The sequence below is a fragment of the Sylvia atricapilla genome, chromosome 3, assembly GCF_009819655.1.
Source record: "Sylvia atricapilla isolate bSylAtr1 chromosome 3, bSylAtr1.pri, whole genome shotgun sequence".
Classification (NCBI taxonomy): domain Eukaryota; kingdom Metazoa; phylum Chordata; class Aves; order Passeriformes; family Sylviidae; genus Sylvia; species Sylvia atricapilla.
Window position 1 is genome coordinate 104,103,661 of NC_089142.1, and position 14,065 is coordinate 104,117,725.

Sequence of the window (14,065 nt, forward strand, 5' to 3'; positions counted from 1 at the left end):
AAAGGCAGGTGAAATAATTAACAGTGGCCCCCAAAAAACTGCTAAAGAAAACATGTATGTGTATACATTTTTGTATGTACATAAGTTAACTCCATCTTGTGCATAAGACACATTATTTCTCTTAAATTAAATCAGTGAAAGAAAATAATCCAGATATATTGTTATTGCTGAGTAACCCTATGCAGGCTAGAACAGCATCACCTGAGCAAAAATCAACTCCAGACCAGAAGTGAAAAAAGAAAAAAAAAAAAAACAGCCAGACTATGCACAACCAAAACACATTCACACAGAAGAAAACTACAAATTATTATTAGTGAAACAGACTGAAACCTGTCTCAGGCAGCTCCCCCAAGGGAGCAGCAAAGCTCAGTAGCTTGGCTGAGGGTGTCTTTTACTAAAGGTCAGACAAAACTGCAAGAGAAACCGAGGGGAAGTCTTAAAGTTGTTCCCTAAGACAGGGGATGCCTGATAGAGGTGGAGAGTTGAGCAGGTTTGTTAAACACACGCTAAAATATCAAATGTGATAACAGTGGCTGAACTAAACCAAACATGCTCTCAGTGTGATACAAATCATTGTTAGACAAGGTAATCAAACACAAAGACACACAAAGCTCTTATTCCAGCCCCAGCAATCAGATCCATCCCCAGGGATGTGCCACTGGCACCAGCAGCCCAACCTGGTTAAGGACGCTGGGGACGTACAGGCTCTTTGTGAGAGAAGCTCTTCCTGCTAAGAGTCTCCCATGCTCACTCACCCCACCCTGGCTCTGCTCCAGCAGCAACACTTCCCTGCAACAGGGTCTCCACTCAGCCCAAACCACCAGGGGTAAGATCTCTTCCAGCCAGCCCTGCCAACAGCAGCTGCTCCCAACCAAAGAGTCTCTCTCTGGAGAAAACACTCTCTCAATGCCAGCCATGCTACAAGAACAGTGGCTCCTAACATCAGCAGTCTCTTTCCAAGAAGAAATACAGGGAAAATCCTCACAGCCAGCCTCTCTCCAATGGGAGCAGTTCACATGCTAAACCAATGAATAATTCCAAGCTGGAAGATGAAATATTTAAAGCTAAGAAAAGGCACAAGATCTTCAGATGTTCACAGTTTTCAAGCCAGCCTTCAAAGCTCACAAGCTCACTGCCATTTGCCAAGCAGGATCAACATGAAGAATATGTTTAAAAGAAACATGAACAATTGCACCACCAAATCAGCAGGGACTTGAAAATTCAGCAAGAATAGGAGCAAGCAGAGCTGCTGAAATGCCAAGGTCAGTAACTGTAAGAAGAAATCCACCACAGTGCCATGATCCAATGTGTGATTCAGCTGATAGCCATGTCACACAAGGAAAAACCACAGGAATTGGCATATTAGACAGACCCCTCTATCAGGGAGCCAATACAAAAATCCACAGGGGTTAAGAAAAGAAAACCTTCTGGTGAACATGAAGGGCCTTGCACCATCCTTGCTGTCCTAAGCTTCCTCCTTGCCCTGTTACTCAGAGCACAGTTTATGTTCCAAAGCCTAAAGGTCTGTTGCCCTCAGGGTTGGTTTTATCTCCATCTAATATGAATGCACACAGAGATGTCTAAATCTGACTTAAACTGAGGACTGTCAGGATTCATATTGTAGCAGAAGCCCTCTTGTTAGAGGGTAGAAATGAGCTGAGACACAGACTCCTCGTTTATCACAGCACAAAAAGTGTCCTGGTTCATTCCCCTTCACAGCTCAGCCATCCTGACCCCAGCCATTCACTGACCCTGCCTGCAGCAGCTCCTGCTGGAGCTTTCCCTTGCAGCCTCTCACTGCTGGTTATTGCTGCTCAACTCTGACTGCAGGGATTGGTGTGCAGACTGACTGCAGCTTTTACCCAGCTGGACTGTGACTGCAGGTTCCAACAACAGGCTCTGACTGCACACCCACACTGACCTCACTGCAGTGCTTCTCTCTCCTCAGGATCCTTCTTCTTCATGATCCTCTCCTTCCATCTTCCTTGAGGTTCCTTCTCCTTCATGCCCTCCATGATTCCCCTCACCCGCTCATCCACTCCTTTTTATCACACTTACCTTTATTGGATACAGCTGTAACTCATCAAGGGTGAGGCTGGATTAGTTAATTAACACAGCTGTTACTTATCAGAGGTGATGTCACCTGTATCCCCTTCTCCTATGACCAATTTTCACCGGGTTACTCATCCATTGTCTACGAAGTTACTCTCTTAACCCATTTCAACTGACTTTCCTTTCATTTTCTGAAATGACTTCTGATTGCTGTTATTGTAGAACAGTAAACAGGAATGCTTAACTCGTCTTTTTCATACCATTCTACAAAACCAAGCAGAGTTGCACTGCTTCTGTCAAGAGGATTTAGGCAATCCAAAGTTCCTCACTCTTGCTGCAGGCTGAGGGCATGTACACAGGGAATTGCTGTTGGATCAGCTGATGTTCAATAACTTTTTTAGCACTGAGCTTCTCGCGTTCAGAAAAGCCCATTACAAAACTTGCAGTAATGCTTCTTCCTGATCAAAATTTTTTCCAGAAATCCAAATTAATGTCCAAGTAGATATTTTCTAGCCATGAGAAATCTGCAGAAAATATGTCAACTAGAGCCTGTGCTACTTTTTGTCTTCTAGTATAATAGATTACTTTAGCACTTCCTTCCCAGTGGTTCAGCCTCTCTAGTTTAAGATCCTCCCTTATGCATATATTTTCAGATGGTTTATCATCATGACTTATCATATGGTAGTAGCATCTATTTTATTGACAAGTCAATCATTTAGTGGCCCATCTTTACTGGCTGAAAAATGGTATTTGCTCAAGATGTTTGAAGTGAAGTTAGAAGCAGCAAAATCATTGGACTTCTCTGCAATGTCCTTAACATAACTGTTTGCCTGGCAGGTTTTCCCCTTCACAGAGCCACTGAGGCTTTGAATTCATTGCTGGTTTTGGCTATCTGACTAGATTTCCCACCATTTCTTTCTAGTCTGGTTTCTGTAGGACCAGTTCAGTTTTCAGAAGGATGGTAGTCTGCTGCAAGTCACTTCTTCAACTTTAATTATTGAATAGGCACACAGGATTTCATACAGCGTGCTTTGAAACGGCACAAGTTTGACTAAAGCTTTTCAAGATGGTGTCACTTAGAGCAGCTTTATCAGATGTTGAAAGTATCATCATGCTGTGCTGGCCTCTTCCACCCTTCACCTCCTGCTCACCTCCCTATAAGCCTGCACCTAGGGGCAAAGCTACACTGGTGGAGTCTGGGCAAAAAAAAAAAAAGGTGTATGTGTATGGCTGGAGCTCCTCAGGTTACATCATTCCCATTAAAGGAAAAAGAAAAAAAAAAGAAAGAAAAAAGAAGAAAAGGAAATTCTGTTTCTGACCTTTGTTTTTTTGTGAAGATACAATCAGAAATATGATCCAAGGATGCTGACTGAATGCTGTCTGCTCATGCCTTGAAATGTCTGGCAGCATGGGTTGTCACATGATTTTTACTCATTTTTACAGCAGGTCCTTCTCCTTTGATCTAGTAACAATAGACAATGGGATGCATCAAGTAGGTTTCAAGCTCATTCCAGGCCCTCAATCATAATGCAACAAGGATTTTGATTTTTAATTCTTTTTAACAACTTACAGCTTTTTCTACAGTGTACTGTCAACACCCTGTCTGCCTAATCTGGGCCTTTTTGGATGGCTGGATGAGAAACACAGGAAGGTGGGTGTTTTTTTCCCTATTCTGCTTCCAGTCTCTAGCAGTGCCACTGTATTTTATCTGGGCCACATTCCTGTAGCTAGATTCACCCTAAAAATCCCTGGGCAAATATGCTGTGCATGCTTCCACATTTTGCTCAACACCCCTGCCCGGTAAAGAAGCGCACCCAAGTCTCAGTGGCAGTTTTTACACAAGTCCACAAGGAAAGCCTTGTCTGGGAAGAGAACAACCCTAATGGAATGACCTTTACTGGGACTTGACACATGCTACCTTGTAAGCTTCCTATACACACAGCTTAACCACCTGGAAGCTTTTTTTTTTCTTGATGGAAGGTGATAAAAAAGCTGTTAGATTGTAAGGTCTGTCTTAGATTCAAAGCATGTAGGCTCCTTGATATTCTGAAGCTTAGGGCACACAGAGGGGAAAATATTTCTTAGTTCAGGTGAAATTCTCAAGTTGCTTATTAGGAATGAACCCTGGTCTAAGAAACACTTTATGGGTATGAAAGTAAAGAAAAGGCTTCCTGATAGGAAGAAAGGGGCCCAGTTCCACAGTACTACAGACAGGATAATGTAATAGTGATCATAAAGCTTTCCTCAGCAGACAAAAAAGAAAAAAGTAGCCCAACTCTAGAAATTTACAATCCACAGAGGGTCTAGCAGATAGTATTCTGGACACCTTAAAGGTGAATGCTCTAAAACAGGCATCAATCTACTGTAATGAAAACCTGTCCCCCTCTGATTATAAATAATTCCCTCTTTCTTTGAGACAACAAAGGTCTAAATCAAAAAGTTCTATCTGTGGGATTTTTAGCATGGTAGAAAAGGGGGAAAAACAGAGTAAAAGACAGGCCTCAACAGCAGCACTGTCCTGGCACAGCTGTTGGGAGAAGCCAGCACACAGAGGCTCAGAATTGGAACAGAAGATGAATTATTTGTCAGTTAGCTTTCAGAACTTACAGAGTAAAGAGAAAAAAAGAAAACAGGAAACAAACCCTCCAAACCATCGCCCTGAAGAAATGACCTTCTAAACAGATGATCTCCCTGAACAGAGATGATCTATCACTGGCTGCTCCAACTGTAGAGGCAGCACTGATGTGAACAGCAGAATAAAAATGCAGAGGTGGCTGGGAGCTGAACTCATGTTCTTCAGGTCACTACTCCTCACTCTCTTCTCCCACTGTGCCAAACACCATCTCCCTCAGGGAAGCAAATCCTTGGAGCTCATCTTCCCTCCTGCCTGAGCCAAGGTGCATCCAAGCCACCAGCTCTGGCCTTATACAACCTGGGAAAGGAAATTGTGCAAACCTGTTATTGCACACCATGAAGGAAAGCTCGAATAAGCTCTTGCTAGGAAAAGCTTTCAGCTGAAGAAAGTTCCAATTTCATACTCCCCTGGGCACTGTTTCTAGGGTTTTTTATTTTCTCTACAGGCTGATGTTGACAATCTTCCATCACCCTGAAATCTTCAAACAGTTTGTCCTTCTGCAGCTGGCCCAGGTGACTAACTTACTGTTTTAAAGGGTTGGACACAAAAAGTTCAGTATGGAAAAATTTATGTGGAGATCACTGTTTAATAAATACTATGAAAGAAAAGGAAGCTTTTTCTTTTTTTTTTTTTTTTTTTTTTTAAGGTGGCTGACACGTCTATTGAAGGCTTTAGTCACTTACATCTTGCCTGTGAGATCTGGGTTTGTGTTCGCTATACCCCACCTGTGTCATACATGCTGGGCTCTAAATGCAGCAGTAGCTAACTTATCTTTATCTGATGGGTTTTATAATATAGGCCATTTATATGAAGTGAGTGGAACATTGATCCTCCTGTTCAAGTTTCCTGAGATTACTCAGTATTAGCATTGCTGAGATTAGTCACACCGTGGCTGCTGCTCATGTAGATTGTTTGATACAGAATATTTCCCACTATACACAAAGCAGCTCTGTAGGAAAAACCCAATTCAATCAATTTGAGCAGCCCTTCTTGTGCTACATTGGTATATTATGCATTGGGCAGATAAAGTTGTGATTCTATCTAATATATTCTTTGGCTGGTTTGACTGATGTACTGAATGAATGGAGATACCTAATGCTATCCAGTCTTGCTGCTGGAAGATAATGGCATCATTATTTGAAAAACAGACCAAAAAAAGGGATGGGGGGAGGAAAGGGTTTAACCTCTGCTTCCCACATCTGTAGCAAACATGGACAGTGCAGTGTGAGAAGGAAGAAAATCAGGCAGAGGAGGATTCTGACAGCAAGCTAAAGAAAAGTGGGAAAAAAGCTCCAAATATTGATACAATGCCACCAGCTGTAGAAATTGAGGTGTGCCAGCCTCATTTTCAAGAGGTGGTCTGCAAAACACTAAACACTTTTAGATGAGCGAACTATCTGAGCCCCAGGCTTTTGTATCCTTTTCCCAATTTTTATAATTATTGGTTGGGATGGTAGAAGCACCTCTTCCCCTGAGAGGGCCACCACATCCCTGGAGCTGTTTGCACCAGCTGGCACAGGTGAGCAGCACTTGCAGCTTCACTCTCTAGTGACAGTGCTCCACAGCTTCAAGCCTGTCAGATTTTAAAAATAAAAAGGAAAAGAATGTTAAGGATTAAAAAAAAAAAAAAAAGAAAATCAAGTCAGCTGATCTTCTGCTCTAAATCTTCAAACAGGTAGTTCATGTTTCCAGGGTTTAGGCTGACTTTCTAACACTGCAGATGCTCAGAACTTTTAAAAGCACATCAGCTTTCACATGGAAACACCTTGGAGCCAAGAAATTCTCTGCATTGTTGTATTGTAAGAGAAACACAAAAAGTAGCCCAGAAGAATCACCATAAAAAAGGGACAAATAATGGAAGTGCAGCATCACCCAATGGTTAAGGTGTATTCTGTCATAGATGGAAAAGTCTAAGAAATGGAAGACAATATCATAAGACCAGACAATAATGGTGCCATCAGGTGACACGTTTTGTCAAATCTTGTATGAAAATCCCTTTGATTACTTCAGTTTCTTAGATTCCTCGTGTTTGGTGTTGCTGGTGGGTTCCAGCAGCATTAGATTTACTGCTGACATACAGTAAATGGAAGCAGCACCATTTATAGCTTCAACTACAACTTGCATTGCAGCTTCACCCAATTTATTACCATCAACACACATCTGGACAGCTTTGCTAATAATCTACTGCAGTCACCGGGGACTGATTGGGTCTAGGGCTAATGTTTTAAAACTACTTTAAAAATTACTAATTGGTTAGTTTCCTATGCCAAAACACTCAAAATTCAGTGAAAGCAAGCAACAGTCCATCGAAGGAATGCATGTGTATGGAAAGAAACAGCACTTTGTAGAAATGTTCCTAGCAGTATGATCACCAAGACTTCAGATTAACCAGGTATTTCTGCAATTGGGACTGCAAATAGACAGCAAAGGTGGGTAAGTCTTTTCTCAGCTTATGTAGTTACTTTTCAATGAACCTCCCCAAGGTCTTTACACAGATATTTTTCTCAGTTTTAAATACAATATTTTTAATTGACTCTTTTTTAAATTTAATTAAAATTACTCTTCCCCTGTGAATACATTTATTTTTACACTTTGTCTCTATGCTAATTTTCGTATGTTTAATTAGATCTAACTATGTCCCACACTGCTCACCTTCAGAAGCACTTCAACTAGTACATCATCTCAGCTGTTTTTCCTGCACACATTTTATAAATGCAGAAAACTTCAAGTAAAATCACTTGGTTTTATTCCTTAATCACACTTTGACATGATGATATTTATCAAGTTCTATGAATGACTCACCATAGTTACACTAAATTTAATGGGATTTTGGCTTTTTGTTGTTGTTGTTTGGTTTTTTGTTTGTTTTTGGTTTTGTTTCTCCACCTAGAACCTAACCTTTAGCAAGACAGTAACAAAAAGCCAGACTGCCGCTAGGAGCCATCATCAGCTGTTGCCTGTAAGGATGCTCCAGACGACCTCCAGAGTAATTTTCTGAAGGAAATTATTCTCCATTCTATTCACTTAATGAAAAATTTCACTTGAACCTTGTTGAATCAGGGCATTCCTCTCTCAGCCACCTTTGCCTTGCCCAGCAGAGACACCAAGTCAGGAAATTTTAAGCCTGGAGATTCATCTCTCTGAGCTTCAGAGTTTGAACTGAGATGGCTGAATTAAGAACCTGGTTATGTGTGTCATCACCGGCACAAATTGCAGAACAACACCACGACTCATGTAAAACTCCAGACCTATCAATAGGGAGCAAGGCATAACTATCACAGAACTCAGCTGAGTGTTTAAAGGAGTAGGATGGACTTGGAATGCAGTTGCTCCCCATGGAGAGGCTGTAAGGAAGAATTACCAGCATTTTCTGCATTTCTGCCACCACAGCATACTTGCTGCTTTTGACATACTGAAACCATTTCTTTTTTTTTCATGTTTATCATCAACATTAATGCCTTGAGAATTAGACTAACAGCAATGCTTGAAGTGGTTCCTGTAGTATTGCAGACTGAGCTGGTAGGTTTCCAGATTGCTGTCTGATGCCCGTAAATTCAGAAGAATATTTTAAACAGCACAGAATATTTTTTTAATCCTTTTGAAAACTGCGACCTGCTAGACTAATATTGCATATCTGATGCCATTTCTTAGGTGTCAAATCCTTCAATAGAAGAACTTGCAGCTGAAATTTCAGGGAGGAATAACAAAATAACCTGAAATCTGCTGTTACCTATAAGAATAGTGAAAGTATTATCACTACCATTTCCTTCCAAACAGATTCTCCAAAAAATAATCTTAATTAAGGGTAAATAAGTTCCTACCTTTGCAATAAATGAAGATATCTGGATTTTAACATACACCCTCTTTCTAGGAAACATAACTGGAGGGTGTAAGCTGAATGTTGTCCTCAGTCAGTTTCACAGGTTATAAGAGTTTTTTTACCTTGAGTAATACCAGGCAAATTTTTCTGAACTGATTTATATTAATGATTTGAGTTATCACCATAAAACACCATCAAGAGAGCCTGCATCAGCCTGGTACTGATGCTAAGGAAGAAGAGGGAAATGTTCTAAAAGACTGGTGCCTGATCTGAACTGTCCACAGTGAATATTTTTTCCACTTTTTCTAGCAGATTCAGAGATTCACCGTTTTTCCTCTGTGAGGAGCAGGTCACTGTTTATCTGTGCAACAGCACTGACATCCTGAAAACCACAGGGGATTTTTTCCCAGCCATGGTATAGGAGCTCTTTAGTTAAATTTCTTTGTGGCATGCATGCCACAGGTTTTTCATCCATGTCTTTTATTTGCTTTGTCCACTGTTTGGAAGAAGGTTAATGGCTAGAAAGCATAAATAGGATAATTAAGATAGCGCTGAGATGAACAGCCTGACATTGGCCTTATTAAAAGCTATGAAAACACTGATTTTGGATGAGATATGTGTAAAACTAAGAAAGATTAGAACGAATTAGTACTAATTATTCACTAGTTGATGATGGGGGGGAAAGACAAGTTTTATTAACCAATTATTAATAAAATTACTTTTTGGCTAAAGGCAATAACATTGACTGACATTTCTGTAACATGTCTGAGTTACCCAAAAGAAGATTAGGAGTCTGATTATTGCATCACATGATGAAGGGTTATCCACTTCTAAATATGAGCAAAAGACATCCATGTGTTGATCTCTAAATCAGCAAGAAATATGTGCAAGATGATGAAATAGTTGGTAGCCACAAAGACAAAATTAATAATTAACAAAGGGAACATTTTAGCAAGTAAAAGATGGTATATTTTTAACAACTTGAGAGCTTTTTGAAAGAAGCCTTCTTAGTGCAAGCATCTGGTATGCTCAGATAATAAACATTAGCAGCTTAATGCAAAATTAAAAGATAAGGTGCTTTGGTTTGTATTACAGAAGTAATAAACATAAAGGTCTTTTCAGGCCTTAAAATGCAGCTATTAGCATGGTTCCAATGGGACTCCTCAGCAGGATCTCAAATGCACTCTCTTTGATAAATCTGTCTCCCAAACACCCTCAGAATTGTTAACCCCACTGTGGTGGGGTCTGCCTCTTGCTATTTCTATCTGCAATGTCGTTTTCATTCCTTCTGCCCCAAATCTTTTCAAGTGCCATTCTTTAGGAGAGCGTGTGCTTTCCTAGAGGTTTCCTTGATTCATCCCCTCACTGTGCCCCTGTGCCATTAGGTCAGTTTCCACAAGGATCATCCCATAGCCTATTTTCCCAATGTCACATCTGTTATTTGCTGTAACTCCTTTAGATTCTGCAGCTTGCCAAAGTCACATCATCTGCAGCTTGCCAAAGTCACTCTGCAGCATTCTACCTTAAAGCAGACATCTTATTTTCTGCCATTATGCCTTGCAGTGCCATCTACCTGCAGTGTCACCATTCAGTGCCTGTGTTTGGTAAATGCCCACGCCTATATTTGCTCTCCTGCAGCTGGAACAAATTCACCCCAGACTACAAGATATATAAGTTTTGAGCTGATGTCTCCAGCTGGAACACATCCTGAGCTCCTGCCAGTCAGGAGAAACTGTCAGTGACAAAGTTAATTGGCTCCCTCATCACCCCAGGTTGGAGCAGCCTCTGGAGACACCTCTCTCTGTGACAGTACCACCACCAAACCTAAAGCAAACAGGACTCAGACAAGGAATTATGGTCTGAATGGCAGAATGAATATAAGCATGAATGTTACCTTTGTAGGTCCAAGAGAACTGATAGCAGATTCGATTAGAATTTTCCTCTTCCAAATCACCTTTTTCTTCTATGCAGTTTCCTGTTTATGAAATGTCTGTACCAACCTTAATGGGCATTTTGACCCAATGTACCTTGTGATAAATGCCATAATCATCCATTTGGAGGCTGTCCCATGTTCTCAAGACCAGAGATTTTTGGACGACAGCCTTGTATTTCATTTTCATTTGGCTTCTCTTCCTAAGCACTTTGCTTATTATCAGGTCCTTTTGTTGTGTGTACTCCAGTTTCATCCTACTAATTGGCTACAGTGTAGGTCTATGATCCCTATCAAATTAACTTCTACTGTAATTGAGCCTGCTAGAATCAGATTGCCTGCATAACCTCCTCTTTAAGTCGTGTTCTCATTGCTGTACACTTAATATAAAACTTTAAATACTTTACACTTTCAATCAGTGACCATGCATCTGAAGCTATCTTGGATAAAAGCATCCCTTCCATAAAAATTGGATTGAATGCCTTTTTATAACCACAAAACAGCTGACACAATGGTCAATATCTAATGGCAAAATTAAAAATCAGTCCAGTCAGCTAAGTTAGTTGACTTTCTTGATTTTATTTGGATGAGAACATAGTAGTAAGTGCACGTAGTAAGTGCACATACTAATACTCAAGATTTCCCATGGTGGTATCTAGGCATGAATAGTTAAGAGTTTCCTTCTGGACAGGTTAGTAAACTCGTGGATGGCTGGGAAATCCACTTCAAATGCCCAAGAGATTTCTTTACTCTAATCATTAAGGCTCTGCAGAGTCAGTGAAACCTTCACCTAAGCCATGTGTAGAAATAAATTTTCTTTTGGTTTAAGTGATGTAACAAGAACCCACTCAAAACCCCAAAACATGATTGAAGATTTCCATACAGATGTTACCCAGAACAAAGCCATGATGTGCCAGTGCCAGGATTCATGGTGGGGGAAAAAAAAAAAGAATGAACTACCAGCAGTGCTTAGTGGCTTAGTGAAAATAATTAGAACAGAAAGTACAGTCAGCTCAGTAAGAAGCTACTTTAGCACTCCTTTTGCTATTTTTATTTGCACTGGTTAATACCTTCCTACATCTCAAAATAACTAGGCCAGCTTGTCTGAGGGAATGCAGAACAGGGTGCTAATCTCATCTCTGCCTCACAATTCACCAGGGTCAGCACTTCCTAAATGGGAATGACGTATCCTGTCCCATTGGGTGATGTCCAATAGCAAGTTCTATACATTGTTATTTTCAAATGTCAAATTAAAGAGAGGAGTCAGATTTTTTGGCAAAACTCAGTGAACTCATAGCAGTCATCCACTCACTTTGTGGCCTTCAGCATCACTTTTCCCACCTTGACCTTGTAAGATCACATCCTGTGCTCAGAAGCTGCTAGCATGAAGTATCCAAAACTTTCCAGTACCCTTTAGTTATTATTGGAGAAACTGATTAGTATATAGATTTTATTGCATAATAGAAGGTAATAGAGAAATATCTTCCTTGTGATTGATTAAGCCTGGCAGGTACAATATGCATGTTAAGAATTTCTTCTATGGAAAATTACCACAGAAAGCATCAAAAATGTTCACTTTTTGTTCAGGGAGAAACTCCTAAAAGATCCTGCAGCATCTTCCTGACAAGTCATTGGATGCCTTTGAGCACAAAAATTGCACTAAGGTATAAATACATGGAAATTCCAGGGTAACAGTTTGTCATCAGATTAGAATAACAATAATGAGGAAAGGTAGGTGAGATACCTATAGTTGCAGCTTAGGGAAAAAAAAAAAGACCCCAAACAACAAACTTGTGTTCATTTATTCCTACAGGCAGGTATTTCTGACTGTGAAGTTCCTATTTTTTGTGTGTGTAACTCTCATTGAATCTTCTTTTTGGAGTGCAGAGCCAGCCAGATTGAGAAGGGGAAAATTAACATAGAGGCATTTGCATTAGTGAGGTAAAAGCTATATTTTAATCATGTTTCTCTTATTACTTGAAATAAAAGTTATTAGAGGCTATATTTCTTTAGGTTCATAAGCATTTCTTTATTTAGAGTTTCCTTTTGAAAAACCTGCTTTTAGTGAGGAGACTGCATTCCAAATATTCAATGACTCACATGATTTTAAACCAATTCTCATTTCTATGAGTGATATTGAAGACAAGATACAAAACAAGAGTTTTCTTGTTCTACTAGAAAACACCTGATCCTTTCCTCTTCTCTATTTTCACTTCACTCATACACCATGTAGCTAGCTACATACTAAAAATATTCAGAAAAAACCATGATTTTGGCTGCACAATTAAGAAATAATAGTAGCAAACTTACGAGCAACTTATCACATCAATTCAACACACTGATGATCCTTCTCCTCCAATCCAGTTGGAAATGAACTAAACAGAACCCAAAATGCTATTTAATTTTCAAAAGTCAGACAGGTCCTAAACATGCCACTATACGTAATTCTTGGTCAGATATATTCCTTCACCCTTATATGCATGTACAGCATGATCCATACAATATTCCTCCTCTGACATCAGAGGCTGCCCAATAGTCTATTATTATTTAATGCCTCACGTGCAAAAAAGATTGCAGTAACCTGCAGGAACTAGAGAGGACATAATTTGTTAATGATTTCAGAAAAAGATTTTTAAAAAAGCAGTTCTTGCCTCTCCTTTGCACTGGAAAGAAACACCACAGAAATACACAAGCAGCTAAGACCAAATAGAGACTTGTAAAATGTTATCTATTACTTTCTGTGGTCAAATTGCTTTTCTACACTGTGTATCCAGTTTGTCTCTACACTGTCCTTTTAAATGCAGTTCACTCGTAACACTAACAACAAACAGAGAGAAAATCTTTCCTTTCAAAGCAGAGCAGCCTCTGTGGCATAAAATTTAACATTTTACTTTGAGTAGAGGGGAAAAAATTACAAAACCTTAAAGCTTACCATAACATGTTCTGTATAAAACAAAATAAGCACAGACCTTCCTATTCACATCACTGAGGTGTATAAACTCCTCTCATGTAACTCCATGTACCTGAATGAGTGGCTGTGGAGGAGCCTGGCTGTCCTACACTCCCTTCTCCATTTGCAACAAGACAGAAATAAATTTCCCAACATGTGATAAATTCCTGTCCTCCCTCACCACCTCCAAACAAAACCTTTCCTTCTCCTCAGTCTCTCAGAGGTACACATGAGACAGAGAGGTACACATGCAATTTTTTTCAGTTCGATTTATCACCTACGTGGGGACAAAATTACGATTCCTTTATAAGAACACAGGAGAAGAAGAAATGCCCTGAGCTGTCCCACCAAGATTGTCCTCTCCTCAGCTCCTCAGCCCTCTTTCCATTAGTCCAGATAAGCTGGGGTCCTTTGTTCTCTCCTTGTAAAACAGCTCTGCATTTTCCTGATCACCCCAGCAGCCCTTTTTTGGCGCTTACTCCATGTGGAATTAATCCTTCTAGATTACATTGACCCAAACACCACACACAGTTGTGGATATGGCTCCATTCTGACCTCATACAGCAACAATAATCCTTCCAGGCCCACTGGAAACACTTGGTCTCACACTTCCCTGCATCCTGGTTGCATTTTTCATGCTGGTGTTGCACTGATGAATCACAAACCTCCTGAGTTACA

At 40.1% G+C, this 14,065-nt stretch overlaps 1 long non-coding RNA gene across 3 annotated transcripts in view; it reads right to left on the reverse strand.

Moving 5' to 3' along the window:
- LOC136358506 (uncharacterized) overlaps nt 1-1,993 on the reverse strand; it is a 110,465-nt gene extending 108,472 nt beyond the window's left edge. For all 3 annotated transcript variants that reach the window (XR_010743132.1, XR_010743133.1, XR_010743131.1), the window contains exon 1: nt 1,922-1,993. This is a non-coding gene — a long non-coding RNA (uncharacterized lncRNA). The remainder of the gene's footprint in view (nt 1-1,921) is intronic.
- Nucleotides 1,994-14,065: the final 12,072 nt, after the last annotated feature.